We start from the raw sequence: 21,282 nt of genomic DNA, 5'->3' as shown, positions 1-21,282 counted from the left end.
GTCAAATTTCAGAACTATCTGGTCAAGGAAAAAATACTGCAAGTGGCCAGAAAGAAACAGTTCAAATATTGGGGAGTTACAATCAGTATTACACAGGACTTGGCAGTTGCAACATTAAAGGATTGGAAGTCGTGGAATATGATATTCCAGAAGGCAAAGGAGCTAAAATTACAACCAAGAGTCACCTACCCAGCAAAATTAAGCATAATACTTCAAGTGGAAAAATGATCATTCAGTGAAATAGAAGGATTTCAAACTTTCATGGGGAGAAGACCAGAATTAAACAAAAAGTCTGATCTCCAATATCAAAACCAAAGAGAAGCCTAAAAAGTAAAAAATGGAAAAGAAAGTGTAAGGGATTCAATGGAGCTGAACTGTTTACATCCTTACCTGGGAAGATAATGCATGTAATTCTTAAAAATTGTATCACTAATAGTACAGCTAGAAGGAATGTACATAGACAGAGGACAAGGGTATAAGATGAATTTGAGAGAATAAGAAAAATACCTAAGGGATAAGAAAGAGGAGTACACTGGGTGCAGAAGGAAGGGAGAGATAGAATGAGGTAAATTATGTCACATGAAGACATGCAAAAAACTCTATTGCAATGGAGGGAAAGATGGAAGGGTGGGCTATGGACATTGCCTGAACCTTACTTTCATAAGTATTGGCTCAAAGAGGGAATAATATATACAATCAGTTGAACAAAGAAATCTCTCTTAGCCAACAGAGAAGTAGGAAGAGTGGAGATTAAGTAAAGGTGTGTATAGGGGACTGATAGAAAAGAGGCCCAGTCAGGGGAGGTGGTACACAGAAGCAAAACATTGGTGAGCAGGGAAAGGGTGAAAGGAGAGAGAAGACAAACAGAAGGAAGAATGGAATGGAGGGAAATACACAGGTAATAATATGAATGGTAATGGGATGAACTCTCATAAAATGCAAGCCGATAGCAGAGTGGATCAAAAACTAGAATCCTACAATATATTGTTTATAAGAAATGCACCTGAAGCAGAGAGACACACACAGAATTAAGGGAAGGGGCTGGAGCAGAATCTGTTTTGTTTCAGCAGCAGCAGCAGAAGAAGAAGAAGAAGAAGAAGAAGAAGAAGAAGAAGAAGAAGAAGAAGAAGAAGAAAAAGAAGAAGAAGAAGAAGAAAAAGAAGAAGAAGAAGAAGAAGAAGAAGAAGAAGAAGAAGAAGACATGCCAATCCTGATCTCAGACAAAGTTAAAACATAAATTGACCTAATTAAAAGAGATAAGGAAGGAAACTACATCTTGCTGAAAGGTACCATAGACAATGAAGTAATATCAATATTAAGCATATATGCACCAAGTGGTATAGCATCCAATTTCTTAAAGAAGTAAAGTGAGTTACAAGTTCATGACCAAACAAGAGATAGATAGCATTAAGAAATGTAAAATAGATAATCTTGATTATATTAAATTAAAAAGCTTTTGTACAAACAAAACCAATGGAACCAAGATTATGAAGGAAGCAGAAAGCCAGGAAACAATCTTTATAGCAAGTGTCTTTGATAAAGATCTCATGTCTCAAATATATAGATAATTGAATTTATGAGAGTACAAGCCTTTCCCCAGTTGATAAATGGTCAAAGGATATGAACTGAGAGTTTTCAGATGAAGAAACCAAAGCTATCTATATGCATCTGAAGAAATACTCTAAATCTTTGATTAGAGAAATGCAAATTAAGACAACTCTGAGGTGCCACCTATCAGATTGGCTAATATGACAGAAAAAGGAAAATTATAATTGTTGGAGAGCATGAAAGAAAATTGGGACACTAATGCATTGTAGGTGGAGTTATGAACTGATCCAAACATTCTGGAGAGCAATTTGGAACTACGCTCAAAGGGCAACCAAACTGTGCATACCCTTTAATCCAGCAATCCCAAAGAGATTATAAAAAAGGGAAAAGGACCTACATATGCAAAAATATTTATAGCAGTCCTTTTTATGGTGGAAAAATATTGGAAATTGAGAGGATGCACATCAATTGGGGAATGGCTGAACAAGCTGTAGCGTATGAATGTAATGAAAACTATTATGCAAGAAGAAATCATGAACAGTCAGATTTCAGGAGAAAAAGAACATGGAAAGACTTGTAGAAATTGATGCAAAGTAAAATGAACAGAACCAGGAAAACATCATACATAGTATCAGCAACATTGTATGATGATCAACTCTAAATGACTCATCTCTTCTCAACAATGATTCAATATAATGATTTAATGCAAGTGTAAAGGACTCATGAATGCTATTCACATTCAGTTAAAGAACTGATAGACTCTGAATACAGATCAAAGCACACAATTTTTCTTATTTACTTTATTTTATTTTTGTGCTTTTTCCTTTTAATCCATTTCTTCTTTCACAACTGTGACTATTATGGAAATATATCCTACATGTATAACCTATATCAAATTGCCTATCATTTTAGGAAGGAGGCAGAGAGAAAAATTTAGAACTAAAATCTTGTAAAAATGAATGCTAAAAATTGTCTTGACACATAATTGGGAAAATACTGTAAAATATAAAAAATAAAATGGTTACATCAGCTTTAAAAAATAAATAAAAAGAGCTGCTATAAGTACTCATGTACACGTAGGTTCTTTTCCCTTTTTGGATCTCTTTGGGATACAGACCTAGAAGGGGTACTGCTGGATCAAAAAGTATGCACACTGGACATAGTTCCAAATTGCTCTCCAGAATGGTTGCATCAGTTCACAACTCCTCCAACAGTGCATTGGTGTCCCAGTTTTCCCACATTCCCTCCAACATTTATTATTTCTGTTTTTTGTCTTATTAGTCAATCTGATAGGTATGAAGTGGTACCTCATAGTTTCTAAATTTGCATTTCTTTAATCAATAATGATTTAGAACTGTTCTTCATATGATGCATTTGATTTCTTTGTCTGAAAATTGCCTGTTCATATTCTTTGACCAATTGAGGAATGACTTATATTCTTATAAATTTGACTCAGTTCTCTATGCAGTTAAGAAATAAGAGCTTCATCAGGGATACTTGCTGTAAAATGTCTCCCTCAGTTTTCTGCTTTCCCTCTAATTTTGGTTGCACTGGTTTTCTTTGTGCAAAGCTTTTTAATTTAATATAATCAAAGCTAGTTTATATCTAGTAATGCTCTCTATCTCTTGTATGGTATTAAATTCTTCGCTTCTCCAAAGATCTGACAAGTAAACTATTCCTTGCTCCCCTATTTGCTTACAGTATCACCCTTTGTGTCTAAATTATGTATCCATTTTAACCTAACCGTTGTATGTAGTGTGAAATGTTGAAATATAATTAGTTTCTGTTTTGCAGTTTTTGTCAAATAGTGAGTTTTTGTCCCAAGAGCTTAGATCTTTGGATTTATCAAATACTAAATTACTATGTTCATTTACTACAACGTATTTTGTGCTTAATCTATTTCACTGATCCACCATGCTATTGTTTAGCCAGTACCACACTGTTTTGATGTTTAGTGCTTTGCGATATAATTTGAGATCCAGTATGGCTAGGTTACTTCACATTTCTTTTTTCATTGATTCCCTTGATATTCTTGACCTTTTGTTCTTCTGGATGAATTTTGTTATTCTTTTTTCTAGCTCTATAAAATAGTTCTTGATAGTTTCATTGGTATGGCACTGAATGAGTAGATTAATTTAGGTAGAATTGTCATTTTATTTTATTGGCTTTGCTGACGCATGAGCAATTACTATTTTTTCCAATTGTTTAGATCTGACTTTATTTGTGTAAAAAGTGTTTTGTAATTGTGTTCGTTAAGTTCCTGGGTTTGTCTTGGCAGGTATACTTCCAAGTATTTTATTTTTGTCTGCAGTTATTTGAAATAGAATTTCTCTTTTTAATCTCCTCCTGCTGCACTTTGTGATATATAATATGCTGATGATAAGGGTTTATTTTACATCCTGCAACTTTGCTGAAATTCTCTTTATTTTGTAATTTCCTTTATCCTTTGCTCGCTTAAAATTAATCTCCTACTCATAGCTCTAAAAGATATAGGATCTGCTTATCTTCCATGTTAATGGAATACTGATTGCATACTGATTTTGAACTTGTTGTCGAATATGGTATAAGCTGTTGACCTAAGCTAATTTCTGCTACTCTGCTTTCTAATTTTCCCAGCAATTATCAAACAGATAGTTCTTTCTTAAATAATTCATATTTTGGAGTTTGTCCAACATTGGGTTATTAAGTTCAATTTATTTGTTTTGCCCTTTTCTTATGAAATAAGAAAAATTAATAATCAATGACTTGAGCACTTCTGCTTTCTATTGCCTTGCTGATCTTTTATCAGTTATAATAATTTTAATAAAATAAGAAATAATTGTATAATTAATAGTAAGAGTATAGTCCGGGATGAAAACTTGTGTAACTGAAGCTAAGATGTAGTCCCAAGAGAATTCCTGTGTTATATACTGGGCTGCCCTAGGTTGCCCTGAAGCTGCTGTAACCTACAGTGTAAAAGGTAGACCTGCCTACAAATGTAATAAGCTCCTCTGATGCTAGAGCCATAGATTAACCTGCTTGAGCCATGAGACAACCTAGGTTGACTCTGCTTTGAGGTAAATTGCTTATACCATACATGAAGAGAACTATAAATAATTGTGAATTCTATAGCTCAGGGTCTCAGACCATACTGGGCAGACTATAGATCCCCCACCTTTGTTTCTCTTTATATATAAAGGTTGGTTTCTTTTCTCAGAAAGACTTCCCAGTTTTTTTATACTTACCTGTTTCATTGATCTATTTTTGTATTTTAACAACAAAACCAAATGGTTTCTATGACTACATAGATATAAATATATATGATAGTACTAGGTAATAATTGCTTTTTCCCTTCATTTCTCCTTTTTTCATTATTTCCTTTGAAATTCTAGATATTTTTTTCTCTCAAATAAATTTTGTAATTGTTTTATTTCACTCAGTATGTTTTCTTTTGAAAGTTTGACTAGTATAAAATTAAAACCATAAATTATATGAGATTGTATTGTCGTTTTTTATTATATTGTCACAGCCCAGCAATGAGCATTAAATATTCCTACCACCATATAAGTTGTTCTTTATTTCTTTAAGAAGCATTTTGTAGGGGCGGAGCCAAGATGGAGGAGTAAAAGCAGTGACTTGCTTGAGCTCTCCCCCAAAACCCTCCAAATACCTATAAAAAATAGCTCTAAACAAATTCTAGAGCAGCAGGACCCATAAAAAGACAGAGTGAAACAAATTTCCAGCCCAAGACAACCTAGAAGCTCAGCAGGAAAGGTCTGTTGGACCATAGTGAGAGAAGAGCTTGGTCAGCCCCAGTCTTGGCACTGCCGCAGTGCAATGGCTGCTTCCTGAGCTCTAGGCCCACAGACTGAGGGGGGATCAAGCAGCTGATCAGAGGGGGATTGCAGGGATCTCTTTGCTGGCACTAAGACAGGATTCTCTTACTTTGCCAGTGCTCAAATCTGGGTTGCATCCTGGGTAGAGGTCCTGGGTCAAGGAGGAGTGCTGGAACAGTGGAGCTTGCGGTATTGGAAGTGAGGGAGTCCTCCTCACAGTTCTAAGACAGAAAAGAGTGCTTGTGGTTACTCATAGACCAGAGCACAGGCCAGGAAAGGAGTAAACACCTTGCCCTTTATCATACCAACTTGGAAGAACTGAAAACTTACAGGTGCCAAGAAGTATCTCTGAAAACAGCTGCACAAAACCCCTAAAGCTTGGGACAGTACATTCTCCATACTGGAAGCAGACCCCTACCTTAACAAAGAGTTTAAAACTCAGGTAATTGGCTGGGTTCATGAGCAAACAGTGCAAAAAATGTTAGACCATAGAATCTTACCTTGGTGACAAAGAAGATCAAAGCATACAACCAGAAGAAGACAACAAAGTCAAAGAAAGAATCCACCGATCACCTCCTGAAAGACATCCCCAAAGGAAAACTCCTAGGAATGTTATAGTAAAATTCCAAAGTTCCCAGGCCACAGAGAAAATATTGTAAGCAGCCAAAAAGAAACAATTCAAGTATTGTGGAAACATAATCAGGGTAACACAAGATTTAGCAGCTTCTACATTAAAGGACCCAAGGGCTTGGAATATGATATTCCAGAGGGCAAAGGAGACAGGATTACAACCAAGAATCACCTCCCAGTGAAACTGAGTACAATTTTTCAGGGGGAAAAATGGATATTCAGTGAAACAGAGGACTTTCAAGCATTCTTGATGAAAGGACCAGAGATGAATAGAAAATTTGACTTTCAAATACAAGACAAGAGAAATATGAAAAGGCAAACAGGAAAGAGAAATATTAAGGGACCTGCTAAAGTTGAACTGTTTACATTCCTACATGGAAAGATGATATTTGTAACACATGAGATCTTTGTCAGTATTAGGGTAGTTGGAGGGAAAAATATATGGATACATAGATAGATAGATAGATAAATGGCACAGGGTGAGTTGAAGATGAAGGGGTGATATCTAAAACATAAAATTAAGAGGTGAGAAAGGCTTACACTAGGAGGAGAAAGGGAGAGGTGTAATGGAGCAAATTATCTCACATAAAACAGACAAGAAAAGGCTTTTACAGTGGAGGGGAAATGGGGGAAGGTAAGAGGGAATGAGTGAATCTTATTCTCATTGGATTGGGCTTAAGGAGGGAATAACATACACACTCAATTGGGTATGGAAATGTATCTTACCCCACAGGAAAGTAGGAGGAAGGGGATAAGAGAGTAGGGGGATTATAGAAGGGAGGGCAGATTGGGGGAGGGAGTAATCAGGAGCAAACACTTCTGAGGAGGGACAGGGTTAAAAGAGAGAATTGAATAAATGAGGGAAGGATAGGATGAAGGGAAATATAGTTAGTTTTTCACAACATGAGTGCTATAGAAGTGTTTTGTATGACTACACATGTATAACTATAATTGCTTGCCTTCTCAATAAGGATGGGTGGGGAGGGATGAAGGGAGAAAATTTGGACCCCAAAGTTTTAAAAACAAATGTTAAAAATTGTTTTCACATGCAACTGGGAAATAAGATATAAAGGCAATGGGGTATAGAAATCTATCCTGCCCTACAGGAAAATAGAAGGGGAAGGGGATAAGAGAAGCAGGGGGTGTGATAGAAGGGAGGGCAGAATAGGGGAAGGGGTATTCAGAATGCATGCCACCTTGGGGTGGGGGGAGAGTTAAGATGGGGAGAAAATTTGGAACTCAAAATCTTGTGGAAGTGAATGTTGAAAACTAAAAATAAATGAATTAATAAATGTTTAAAAATTAAAAAAGCATTTTGTATAAATTTAAATTTATTGAATGAGCTTTGGTATTTTGTATCCATTTTGAATGGAATTTCCCTTTTAGATATGCCTCTTGGATTTTGTTGATATATAAAATGCTATTCATGTTTGTCAGTTTATTTTGCAGCTTGAAATTTTGCTAAAGCAATAATTGTCTCAAATAATTTCTTTGTTGATTCACTGGAGTTTCCTAAGTGAACTATCAACAAGTTAGGATAGTTTTTTCTCTGCCTCTTTTATGTCTTTAATTTCTTTCTTTTTTCTTGATGTAATTGCAGGCATTTCTAGAATGATATAAAATAATAGCAGGAAGAATGCATTTATTCCTCTATTTATTGTTTTCCATTCCATATGATGTTTGCTTTTAATTTTAGATAGATATTTCTTAAAGTATTGACAAAAAGATTCCTTTACAATTATAGTTTGTAAGGCTTTGCACAAATAAGTGTTGTACTTTGTTAAAGCCTGTTTTTAATATCTATTGTTATGATTTTTATGATTTAATTTTAAATGTAATTATGTTCATTATTTACCTAGTGTTGAATCCTTGCATTCCTTTTATAAATTCAACTTGGCTTTAATGAATAATTTATTGGATAAATTACTGTAGATTTTTTATCATTATTTATTTTGAATCAATATTCATTATTGGTATTAGCATATAGGTTTCTTTCTTCACTTTATAATTTCCTGTTTTAGGTATTAGAGTTACATTGTCTCTCAATAAAGGGGCTTGATAGAATGCTTTGTTATATTTTGAGAATAATACCTGTATCATTAATGTTCATTGTTCTTGGAAAGACAGCTAGCTGATACAGTGGTTAGAGCTCTGGACCTGGACTCAGGAAGATCTGTGTTCAAATCTAGACTTAGAAACTTACTGGCTATATGTCCCTTAGAAGGTCATTTATGGGTAACTAAGTGGTGCAATGGATAGAACACTGGATGTGGAGTCAGAAAGATTCATCTCCCTGACTTCAAATCTGGCCTCACATATTTACCAGCTGTGTGACCCTGGTCAAGTCACTTAATCCTATTTGCCTCAGTTTCTTCATTTATAAATTGAGGTAGAGAAGGAACGACCAAACTATTCCAGTACTGTTGCCAAGAAAACCTGAAATGGGGTCACTAAAAGAAAGGAAGGAACGGGGAGAGAGAGAGAGAGAGAGAGAGAGAGAGAGAGAGAGAGAGAGAGAGAGAGAGAGAGAGAGATAACAAACTTAAAGAACACTGTGAAATCTTGGAATGAGGTTGATTTGGAAGATGAAAGAATTAAATGATCTTCCTACCAACATTCATGAAACTGAAGCCTTAAGTCTCTCCCCAGTCCAATAAAACCTCAACTTAGCTTCCAAAGTGTCCTAAAAGCAAAAGCCTGTTCATGTAATACGACCACTCCCTCCCTAATCAGGTCTTCTGATGTTATTATAATCAGTGTTCTTTTCACTGCATCAGGATCCTAATGAGGTTGAACACTTTCTCAGGTCTTGGTTTATTATTGTCTCTTTCCTCTAAGTGCATACACTGTATATTTATTTCCTTTGATTACTTGGTTAGGAGAATCTGGGTATTGAGCTTCAAAATTTGCATCAGTTCTTCATGTATTTGGGCTAGGAAGACATGCCGAGAATCATGCTGAGAAGAGTCATGGAAGATGAAACTTATGAATGGTTAAAAGGAAGGTGTGCTGTTTCTGCCTAGATGAGAGAATACTGAAGGAGAATTAAATAGTGATCTTAAAGCCTTTGTGTGACACATAGCAGTCACTCAATAAATTCTTGTTGATTTTTTGATTGAGAATTCTATTTCTGGGTACCAGATAGTGGTCAGAAGACCTTTGTACTTGACCCCACTTTGGGATATGAATCTCTTTCCCTACTCTATCTTTCAGACCCACATAACAGAAGATCATATAACTTTTGGTAGAAGGAAAGGAATACCTGTTCCTTGCCCCAAGGTTCCAGCTTGGTACCAGAGCTAACCCTAAGTTCCAAGAGTATTAGTAAATTTGAGAAGCTGGTAAATGAGAGCCAGCTGTAATGAGTTCCTAGGTGCCCTACTTTTTGCATACTGATGCAAGTTCCTTTGAGACAGGCAATGAGTCTTTAGGGAGAGGGACTCTAGAGTACCCAACCAGACGAGATGAGTTTACTTACCAGTCTCAAGGCTTAAAGAGGTGTCTTCTTAGGACTGGGGACTATGAGAGGCTAGCATAGCCTTATGTGACTTCCCTCTCAATCTTGGTCATTCTTAGATTGGGTTCCTGGTGAATTCTGAAGTTACTTCCTTCCCCATGCCACATTCTGGAGTTGTGTCTGCAGAGTGATAGAAGAAGGAAAAGAAATTCAATGTTCTTTGTCCTTTCTGGGAAACCCTTCCAGTATTCCTTCTCTGCTTCCTGTCTTAAGCTGCTTACCTGCCCAAAGAAGTAAGTGATATTGAGGAAAGGAAATTGTCAAATGTATACCACAGGAGCAGTGGTAGTATAGTGGAAAGAACAGAAGATTTGTGTGGGATAGAACTAGCTTTGAGTCTTAGCTTTGCCACCTGTTAGCTACATGGTTAGGTTCCTAAGCTTAGTTTACTCATCTGTAAAATGAAGACAATGATATTTTATTATCCATCTCACAGCTATTCTGAAGATCAGTGAAATTATGTTTGTTAATTCAGTTCATTTCAGTAAACACTCATTAAGAATCTACTATGTGTAAGACACTGTGAATACAAAAGCAAAGAAGAAATGGTCCAATGGTCCACAGATCTTGAGGAACACACCCAGGTGAGAGTAGTGACAATCTTGTATGCAAAGAAGCCTACTACAAGTAATGCTGATGAAAGAGAGAGAGAGAGAGAGAGAGAGAGAGAGAGAGAGACAGACAGAGAGACAGAGAGAGACAGAGAGATAAAGAAAGAAGAGTCAGAGACAGGGAGATGAAGAGAGAAAGAGACAGAAAGAGACAGAGACAGAGAGAGACAAAGAGAGACACAGAGACAGACAGAGACAGAGGAAGACACAGAGAGAGACAGAGACATAGGCAGATGGACAGACAGACAGAGACAGACAGAGAGAGAGAATGAGAAAAAAAGAACACTAACAACTAGAGATGAGATCCAGATAGCTTCACAGAGGAAATGGTATCTGGGCTGAGCCTTGAGTGAAGACAAAGATTCTAAAAGGCAGAGCTGGGGAGAGAGTACAGTCCAGGCACGGGGAAAAGCTTACAGATATGAATGCATAGAGGTGGAAAATGGGGTACTGAGTTTAGAGAGCAGATCCAGTTTAGCTGGAACATAGAATTCAGACACAAAAGTACTATAAAATAAAGTTAGGAAGATAGATAGGACCCACATTGTGGAGTACCTTAAATACCAGGTTATATTTCATCTTACAGGGAATGGGAAGCTACTGAAAGCTTTTGAGTAAAGGAAGGACATGTTTAAACTGTTAAGCATTATGTAAATGCTAGCCATTATGACGATGATGATGATGGTGGTGTTTTAGAACTAACAGCATAGATACAAATAAAGCATTGGGACAAATAAATGTTTGTTGTCCTTTGTGCTTGAAGAGGAACAAAAAGACATTCACTATGTCAGGGTCAAGGTACAGAGTGTCCGACTATGGCTTATCACATCAATGCGAGCATGGAAAGTTCTAGCACAAGTCAGGCACAAATAGTCCATATCAGCATTTGGAATGTAGCTGTCTCCAAACTTGCACATCTCACATTTCTTTTGAGCTACTGCAATTCTTCTTTGCTCGTACAGCACAGTACTTTCTTTAGGGCGTGCCACGCTGGGTGGTCACCTCCCATGTCTCACAATCAATTCCAAAATTCTTCAGAGAGACTTGCATTACTTCTTCTGACATGAACATGAGCACTTGCCTTGTGTGAGTTTCCCTTAAAATAGTGTTTTTAGGTAATAGTATGTTTGGCATTCGAACAGTATGGCCAGCTCATTAGAGTTGTGCTCTCTGCAGTTGAGTCTGAATGCTTGGCAGTTCAGCTCAAGAAAAGACCTCAGTGTCCATGAACTTATCTTGTCAGTGATCTTCAGAATCTTCCTAAGACAAATTCAAATGGAAGCAATTTAGTGTCCTAGCATGGCACTGGTAGACTGTCCAGGTTTCACAGACATAAAGCAATGAGGTCAGCACAACAGTTCTGTAGACCTTCAGTTTGGTAGGCAACCTAATACCTCTTCTCTCCAACACTTTCCTTTGGAGCCTCCCAAACACTGAGCTAGCTCTGGCAATGTGTGTATCAACCTCATCATCTATGTGCACATCTCTGGAATGTATATTGTCAAGGTATGTGAAATTATCCACAGCATTCAAAATTTCTCCATTTGCTGTAACCAGTGGTTCCACATATGGACAGAATATGGATCAATTCTCTGCTGCTTGTTCTAATTTTGGCCTGAAAATTAACACCAAGAAAAAAAAAACAGGTTCTTTACCAGCTAGCACCACATCATCCATATGTGGGACACATAAATGCAAATAAATCACATCCACTCAGTTCAGGAAATATATGCCATTTAAAAAGCCTAAAGAAAGAGATATTAAAATTCTAGAACTCTTGTCCATTATTATTTTTTTAGATTATAAATAGGCACAATATGTATTGTAGGCAAATCACCAGTTACTTCTGTCTATAAACAAGGGCAGCTCTGAGGAGATGAAGATAGACGGGAAAGTTTCTGTTCCATGCCTTGTAAACTATGAAATGTCTAAAGGGGAGAATCATTGAATTAGAAGTAAGGATAATGGAGGGAAAGCAATATGATCATGGAAGCCTTCATGGAGGAAATGGCATATGAAGAATAGCTGATGTTTATATTGTACTTTATGTACTTAATCTCATTAGATCCCCACAATAGTCCTGTGAAGCAAGTTATAAAAAGTATTATCACCCCTATTTTATAGATAAATAAACTGAGGCTCAAAGGGGTTAGTGTCTGAATACCCTTCACCAACACAGATCATGAACCATCAATAACTTTGTCCATTAGTCTTATGGGATATCCTAAGGCACATAGCTATTTTATTTATAATACTAATTTTCTTAAAAAAAAGTTCTAAGTTCTTACTCCCCCCTCTGTTCCTCCTCACCCATTTGAGAAGGCAAGCAATATGGCATCAATTATACATGAGGCACAAATATATTAAGTGTCTTCCCCAGAATACCTTAGCTAGTAAGTACCAGAGGCAAAATTTAATCTTAAAGTCTTCCTGATTCTAAGCCAAGAATAGGATTCCTTGTGGCAAGTATCTACAATTTGTCTGGTAGCTACAACTACATAGTTTTGGATGTGAATATTATTAGGGAGGGTACCATTATGAGTAATTATTTTAGTCAAACATCTTAGTGAGAAAATTATCAGATTTTTTTAGAAAGGGAGTTTTTAAGAGAGGAAGAAGGGACAATAAAAGAGAACAGTTGGGCATTAGAATATAGGAGTTGGGGTTACTATAGTCTAGGAGTGTGGAAAAAAAAACTGATGAAGGAGAATCTAAGAATAACAGAGTAAAAAATGCTCATTTCATAATTTTACTGAGGCCCTGACCCATCTGGATTACATGAACCATGGTTAGTCTAGAGTTGCACTTCTTAGGCTTTTCATAAAATCAAATTAGGATGCCAATCCTTATATTAATAGTAACTTACATTTCCTTATACAGGAGGTTTATAATATAAGCATTACTAGCCCTCTAAAATTACCTCTATCTACCATGCAATAAAAGGCAGTTAGATGGCACTGTGGATAGAGCTCGGGGCCTGGAGTCAGGAAGACTTGAGTTCAAATTCAACCTCAGACACTTACTAGCTGTGGGACCCTGGGGTAAGTCACTTAACCTCTGTTTGCCTTAATGACTGGAAAAGGAAATGACAAACCACTCCAGTATGTTTGCCAAGAAAACCACATGGACTCTATGGTCCATGGGATCACAAAGAGCCAGATGTGTCTAAACAGCAACACTTCCATTTAGTATTGTTAGTAGAAAATCAGGCATCACCATGGCTAGGGTTTATAACTGGGCTAGTCACAATGTTGGGGAAATCAGTTGAGGCCAGGTAATTGGCCTTCTTTGGCAGCATACAGGGGTATTCAGCCAGAAATTTAAGGAGAAAGGCAGGGCTGCTTTTAACAAGTAATTAGGACATTTAATTTGTCTGATTGACTTGTGCCTTCAGATGGTTTGGCTTGCTCTGAACAGCCCAAGACCCAGTGAGGCTTTAGGGCCTAGGAATGAGCACTGCTGCATTAGCTGTCTTTTTCAAGGAGAAATTTCCATGGTGTATTCTTTATGTCTCTTCTTTAGGGTGCTAACTGGTAGGTAAGTAGCATGGAAAGAAATTGTCTCTCTCTGGTCTGTTCCCTACTTGAGTTCCTGGTATCTTGTGACAGCACTTGGTATTTTCCCTATGAGGCAAAGGTTGAATGTCTTGCTAAGAGTAGAGTGTGTGAAGTAAAGGACTTTAAGAGGTTCCCGAATAGATTTCTAAGACTGCTCATTCTGAGATTCTTTTGCATCACTCTAAAGGGATGTTTCAAGAGTCAGGATGTAACACTTTGCCTCAGATGTCAGTCTCCCTTTTTTCTCAGACACGTATGTGAATACCATTTTTCACTTGGAAAATGGAGATGATTTAAGGTTGTAAATGGATTGGACTGTCAAATGGAGGAAAAGATCATGTGGCTTTTTCCATAAACATCTGGGAACAAAAGGTGACAATGGTTTTGTAAACAACAAACAGGAAACAGCATCAACCACAATGTAGACTCCCCCAAAATGAGGTGTGTCTTAGCCCCATCCCAGAGCAGAAATGTTTCATATCAAACTTTTAAATATCTCTGATGATAAATCAGAGCTTTCCCAAGATGGATTCACACTGACTAGGCTTGAGAAAGGGAAGATTTAGGCAATTTACATCTTTGCATATAAAAGAGGGGACAATTCCACGTTCCTAGAATACTCTTTGGGGCATAAAGATTCAAAATACGACAGCAAATGCCTGACCATTATGGGATTGAATGAACCTAATGTCCCCCTTCTCATTGGGTAAGGCATATTGTTTTCACATGGGGGAGGGAGGAGAAGGAAATTCGTTATTCTTCTCACTTCTCTTTCCCCTTGGTTTGGGCTCTATTTCCACTGAGGAGAGACAATTAATTGAATAGGTCAAGACATGTTCTTGAGTTTCTTGAGTGTAGGAAATAGGCCACTCAGGAGCTCACAGCAGGGTTGAGCACCATGCAAAGACTTCTCGAGTAGTATATTCTCCAAGCTGCTTTCTAGATCCCACCCCATTTGAGATTTGTACAGTGTGAGTAGAGCAGCCACCCAGACAACTATCTCACCTAGTCAGCAATCCTTCTTTACTGTCTGTACTCTCACCAGAGTCATAACTGGGGATGTTTTCACCCAAAGCAAATACCACAAACCAGACACTTTGGGCAATTGGCATTAACAGATGTCTGAATTGGATAGAGAGAAAATCCCAGCCCATGGGGAGAGAGAAACCCTAGGATATGACAAAGTTGGGGAGGTTAAGTAGCCTCCTATATTCAAACTGACTTTGGGCCTAGTTTTCAAAAGCATTGGTTGTTTCTTCACCCTTGGCATCCAAGTAGCCTGAGTAATGGGAATTGTGGGGAGATTGTCAGTCTGTCAGTCAACAAGCATAAATAAGCACTTATTATATGTCAGGCACTGTGCTAAATGCTGGGTATATATAGAAAGAATAAAACCAGACTGGTAAATTTTATAGCAAATAAATAGATGCTTTGGGAATGAGGCCGAAAGAGAGCTTGAAGAGAAACCCTGTGTAAACCTTCAGAGTATCACAGTAGAGATGAAAGTCACCTGCATGATCATCTACTCCAACTCCTTGCTTTGATTATAGAGGGAGAGTCTGAGACCCTAGAAAGGGAAATGACTATGGCAAGGTGACTGAGACACCAATTGGTTTATCATAAGTATATGAAAATTGTATGACATAAGAAGTAGGTGAATCTTTGTAGAAACATAAGAAAGCCTTACTACATTGACAGATTCCCCTTCCCCTTCTTTTCTGTGCAGTCCCCCCCACCAAGGATGAGAGGGGACCATTCAAAGGAAAAGAAAAGAGTACAGAGGGCAATGAACTTTTCTCTGCACTTATATAATATTTCAGAAGGACCCAAGGACTTGCATGTCTGTACTATTTCAGAAAATAAGAGTGAGAACTGTGAAACCCAAGAAACAGAAACATATTGCCTGACATTGTGGAAATTGGCCTGGTTTGCTTAGTGAAGGGAAATTCTTGTTCAACTCTTACTGAAATTCAGAGTAATCTGAGGTAGAGTCAAATAAAACTCAAATCTTGTACACTTGAAATGTCAGTACTGGAAGGAACCTTAGAGACAAACCCCTCCACTTTAGAGAGAAGAAAATGGAAGCAGAACAGAACAGGAATTCAGAATTAGTTCTCCTATCAACCAGGTTATTAAAACAGAATATAAAAAATGGAATTAGTTGTGTCAGCTCTTAACAGAATACTCTTGGCTCTTAAAAAAATCCACTTTTAACAGGACATGGAAGGAGGGAGGAAGCACCAAGATCTTTTCAGGCACACTCTGGGTCCAAACACTCCTCTTTCCCAATAATCCTGGGAAAATATTATCACTTCAAGAGAGAAAAACTTCAAGGAAATGAAAAGACCTGGGGATAAGTACAACAGACATCTGAGGAGGCCATGGTTCCCCTTCTTGTCTTGCCCTGTCTGAATTACTCCCTAACCCATTTTCTTTTTCCAGAATACATGCTAAGAGAATCAGAGAACACTTTAGGCTGGGAAAGCATTTCTAAGCTGCCTGAAGTGCCTGTCTTGTGAGAGAATATATCTCCATATTCTTTCACTGGGCCCTTTTCCCCTAAAGTGAAGTAACTAAGGCTTAGAGAATTTAAACATTCAAGACCAAATAGACAGTAAAAGGCAGAACCAAAATCCAAATCTTGGGCCACTGAATCCAAATCTTACTTGTTTTCCAATGCATCGTCATGATATATCCTTATTTACCATTTCATTACAGACAAATACTCTAGAAAATATTAATTTTGACTTGATGTATCTAAAAGTGTCACCCAATCCCACCATTTGATTTTAGGAAGTAGTTATCTCTGGGTTGCTTGAACCTTTTGTCTAACCCACTGGCACTCTGTAAGGTTGAAAAGACAGAACAGGCTAAACCTGAGGGGAAAAATATTCTTTAGATTTGGAGGCAAAAGTATTCTAGGAAGCCACAGTTTAGATATTTCCTCCCCTTCCCCTCCTCAAGGGAACTCCCTCTGTTCCTTAGCAGTGGTCAGGGAATGTGGGGTAGCTCTCAGCCTGCCTCTGACCCCTGGACTTTACCCTCTTTCCAGAATGATAGATGCTCTGGAAAGCTACGACTGCACAGCCACCTGATGTCTGAAGGGATGAATATCTGGGAACAAGTTTGGACCTCTCTCTCACCTAAGGGCTGAGAGATAGCTTAGATCCCATCAGCTTTGGATTTTGCCTGAGGAACCCAGGGAGACAACCATGCTGCTTTCCCAAGTGATCTAACTGTTCTGCCACAGTCTCATCTTTCACCCCAGGCACCCCACCCATAGACTCTGCCCCTTTCTTGCTCTTGATAACAGTATAATAACTTGTACAATAAAAGCCCTTTGAATTTTTTGCCCTGGAGCAATTTCTTCTCCCTGGTATAAAACCCTGGTCATTGGGTACCTGTTAGAGTTCTAATTTTCATACCCTCCCTATTCCAATTTTAATAATTCCCTGGACTTTCATTTCATGGTCTTTTGCTAGTTTCAGCAGTACTGATGTAGTCACTTACATTTCCTGGGGGACACTGGCCTTGTCCTGACAGCGGGAGGGAGTATTTCTTTGCTGCTGAGGCACATGGTTCAGACCCCTGCTTTAGTGAGGATGAGAAGTCCTGTTGCCAAAGGGACAGCCAGAAGTGTTAGTCATATCCTTGTCAGCATTCATAGGTCTAAAGGGGAAAGTTTCCTATTTCTGAAGAATAAGACTGAGAGACCACCCCCCGCTTCCTCCCCTGATATACGCACACAGATTTTGTTTTCAAGTCCTGTGTCATGCTCATTAGGATATTGGTGCTGCTACCTGGCTGAATCATCTCTGTTCTGAACAATGATTCGTGAGCCAGTGAGAGAAGGTATGAGAGTCCTTGACTCTGGAGCACATGGTCCAGCGGCCTGACTCTGGCTCTCTCCAAGAAGGATGGGAGGTAGCATTGAGGCTGCCTGTCTTTTCTGTCCACGGAGGTATACTGGTCACGGCATTTAGTCACAGTTCTTGTCAACATCTAATTGACTAATTGACCTCTGGCCCTGGTTTGACCTGTTGCTCATCCCTCTGGTTCATTTATATTCTGCCAAGAAGGGATGACTCCATCACTTACTACAGGTCAGTATTAGTGGTGCATTGACACTTTCTAGCACCAACAATAGTTCCAGAGGCAGTCAATGCAGCAGCAGCAGCAGCAGGGAAACCTGACTGGGGACAGGGGAGAGGAAGAAAGGGTAGAGCCCAGGAGAATTCTATACAGGAGTTTAAGTGATCCTTGAGGCACTAGGAGGGAGATCTTGGGGCATCAGCCAAGAGTGAGAAACAATCAAGAAGCCCAGGGACTGTTAGTGATTGCTCTACTGACTAGGGTTTTCTGGGATGTTCTCTCTTTTGGCTTGAGAGAAATTATTGTTTTACTACTGTATTAATAACTGCTCATTAAACTAGGATTCAGGGGTATTTCCTCATTTAGGGCCCAGCCCCTGTAGGTCAGTCAGTCAGTCTCTGAAGGACATGACTAATTGATGAGATGCTCTTCAATCTTGGGCCAGACTCCACCCAACCAGGGTGGGGGAAGTGTAAACAGAATCCAGTCTGCATAGGTTCTTGCCCCAAGGAGAGCTTCTTGGAACCCTCCATTAGAATTTAGAGTGACCCAGTTCACAAAAGAGAAAACCAACTGGAGTGGTCTGGGTGGAGATAGATTCTTCTGTCCAGATTGCTGGAGTCTCATGATCAAACCATGTTCTCAATAGGAAGAGCTGAAGACTCCTAGCCTAGCTCCTCATTAAATGTCCACCAACCAGGGTTGATTTCTCCTATCATGGGCATTCCCTTTCAAAAAAAAAATGAGGCATTTAGTGTCTCCGTTAGGGGTCTTTGATTACTGAGAGAGAGCACTGGCCATCAATTTATTGATATTACCTAGCCTAATTAATAAAAATATTATTAATTACCAGAAATTCTGTCTCTTGGGTTTTTCATTAGTCACAGGACAGCTGGATGAGAGTGGGGTGTTCCTCTTTGCCTCAAAGTGATGAGGTAGATGTTTCTCCTTGTTCTCAAAGTGAGAACATTTTTTCCCTGAGGATCTGAGCCACTATCTCTAGATGCAGGGTGATGAAGGGCCATCCAGTGTCCCAGATTTTGGGTCACCTTAACAGTTCTGGCTCTAGACCAAGAATGGTAGCCTATCAGAGGACAAAATCCAGTGAGGTTAAAGGAAAGGGAGGGCAGTGAGTAAATTTCCACAGCGAATGAAAGCGGTGTTATGAAGCAAAGTCACAAGTTAGGCTCTAAATGGTGAGATAAAGTTTAGGAGATATTAGAAAGTCATTCAGTTTAAGAGACATTAAAGGATCATATAGAGAACATATTTTCACTACACATATCTTCACCCTTGCTAACTTTTCCTCTCCTCGTCTCTTTCAGTTTTTCAGGATTTTCCTCAATGTCAAGACCAAATTTCACAGCTATAAGTGAATTCACCTTTGAGGGGTTTTCCAGCTTCAAGTGGCAGCACCGGCTCATTCTTTTTGTGGTCTTTCTGGGCCTATATTTGCTGACTCTGGCTGGTAACGGCATAATCGTAACCATTATTCGCCTTAACCATCACCTTCACATACCTATGTATTTCTTCCTGAGTGTGTTGTCAATCTCTGAGACATGTTATACCTTGGCCATAATTCCCCGTACATTGTTAGGCCTCCTCAGACCACACCAACCCATTGCCATCCCAGAATGTGCTACACAACTCTTTTTCTATCTCACCTTTGGCATCAACAACTGCTTCTTGCTCACAGTCATGGGTTATGATCGCTACGTAGCTATCTGTAAGCCTTTGAGGTATACAGTCATCATGGGAAAACACGCATGTATTCAGTTGGCATGTGGTCATGGGGAATTGGCCTTGGAATGGCCATTGTTCAGGTAACTTCTGTGTTTGGCCTCCCTTTCTGTGATGCCACTGTTATCTCCCACTTTTTCTGTGATGTCCGGCCCCTCCTGAAACTCGCCTGTGTTGATACCACTATCAATGAGATAATTAATTTTATTGTTAGTGTGTGTGTCCTTGTGTTGCCTATGGGCTTGATCTTCATTTCTTATGTCCTCAACATCTCTACTATCCTTAAGATCACTTCATCTGAGGGGAGGTGGAAGGCCTTTGCCACATGTGGCTCTCACCTTACCGTGGTCATCATCCACTATGGCTGTGCTTCCATCATCTACCTCAAACCCAAGTCCCACAGCTCTCTTGAGCAAGACAGGCTTATTTCAGCAGCTTACACAGTCCTTACTCCATTGCTGAACCCTGTTGTGTATACTTTAAGGAACAAGGAAGTCAAAGATGCCCTGCGCCGAGCTCTGGGCAAGAAACCCCTCTCCTCTTAGTGGGCCAGAAAAGACTATGTAAGGAATCTCATTCTCCCAACATCTGACACTCAGAAATATTTCATTTGCTGCTCTACCCCACAGGTTGTTAAGTAGTTTGAGCTAACCAGTGAGCGGAGGGTTGCTGGAGATGAGAATAGGGATAGTACTCAGTTGGTGTTACTTTCCAGAGCAGAACACAATGCACCCTAGATGAGTATGTAGATACTGGATATATTGATATGTCTATTACCTATTAAAGGGCAATAATTTCCCCCAGAATATTGCAATGCTTGAATCCTAGGGAGATCTGGAGGTGAAAGAGGATACATTCTGGGTATGACTTGGAAACAGGGGAGATATGTGAACAATGGTAAAAGAAACGACATAGGGAATAATGGGACAGATTGACTCAAAACCAAACCAAACCAAACCAAACCACTAGAACTAAATTTTAAGGAAGAGGTCAGATGAGTAGTGAAGGGAAAGGCTTATTTGTATGGGAAGCAGACTAAAATAATTCAGAACTAAGTGAGTTTCTAAGGCACACTTATCTCCTAAGGACAAAGCTGTACTCTGAAACGACATTGATTACATATGATTTGAAAACTTATATATAGTTTGTAATTGGAACATCCTCATACTATCTAATAAAGTAGTTTCTTGTGCTTAGAGCAGCTTCCTGAGTGTGATATCATTGTATGATGCCCTTTGAAGGAAGATTGCTATAGTTACATTAGAGACAAGATTATGCCCTTGAAGCTATAGCTTAAAAATGAGATTCTCCCCTTCCCTCCGATCTCCCTTTACATATGATTGGCAACAGCAAAAGTGAGCATTGGTAACTATGAGGAGCCCTCAGATTGGGGTTCTATTGCATTTTGTCACATATTCAACAAGCAGCATAGAAAAGCTTCTATGATGTCAGGCAGTGTCTGTTGTCTGTTTCTTGGACTTCAGGTAATCCTCACTCCCACACTTTCTGAAAAAAAATTTAAGTGTCCCCTATGAGTCCCTGAAGGGAAAAAATACATTGCCCTCTTGGGATCCTTCTTTTCTTTAAATTATCACATCTCCTGAATGCTCTGGGGGTGTACACAGGAGAAAAGAGAACTCTTTAGTTTAAACCAGTCTTTATTCAGTCTCCAGTCTGTCAGTTAATAAGCATTTATTAAGAGCTTATTATGTGTCAAACTGTGCTAAGGTCTGGGGATGCAAAGAAAGACAAAACCAGTGGCTACATGCAAA

General features: G+C 38.8%; 1 pseudogene; it reads left to right on the top strand.

The window, feature by feature from the left end:
- The first annotated feature begins 19,114 nt into the window (after positions 1–19,114).
- On the top strand, positions 19,115–20,055 carry LOC144457969 (olfactory receptor 10J4-like; annotated as a pseudogene).
- Positions 20,056–21,282: the final 1,227 nt, after the last annotated feature.

The sequence above is a fragment of the Phascolarctos cinereus genome, unplaced genomic scaffold (assembly GCF_003287225.1).
Source record: "Phascolarctos cinereus isolate Bilbo 61053 unplaced genomic scaffold, phaCin_HiC Scaffold_5;HRSCAF=322, whole genome shotgun sequence".
In the NCBI taxonomy this organism is placed as follows: Eukaryota; Metazoa; Chordata; class Mammalia; order Diprotodontia; family Phascolarctidae; genus Phascolarctos; species Phascolarctos cinereus.
Note: the sequence above shows the minus strand (reverse complement) of the source record. Positions and strands in the feature narration are given on the sequence as shown.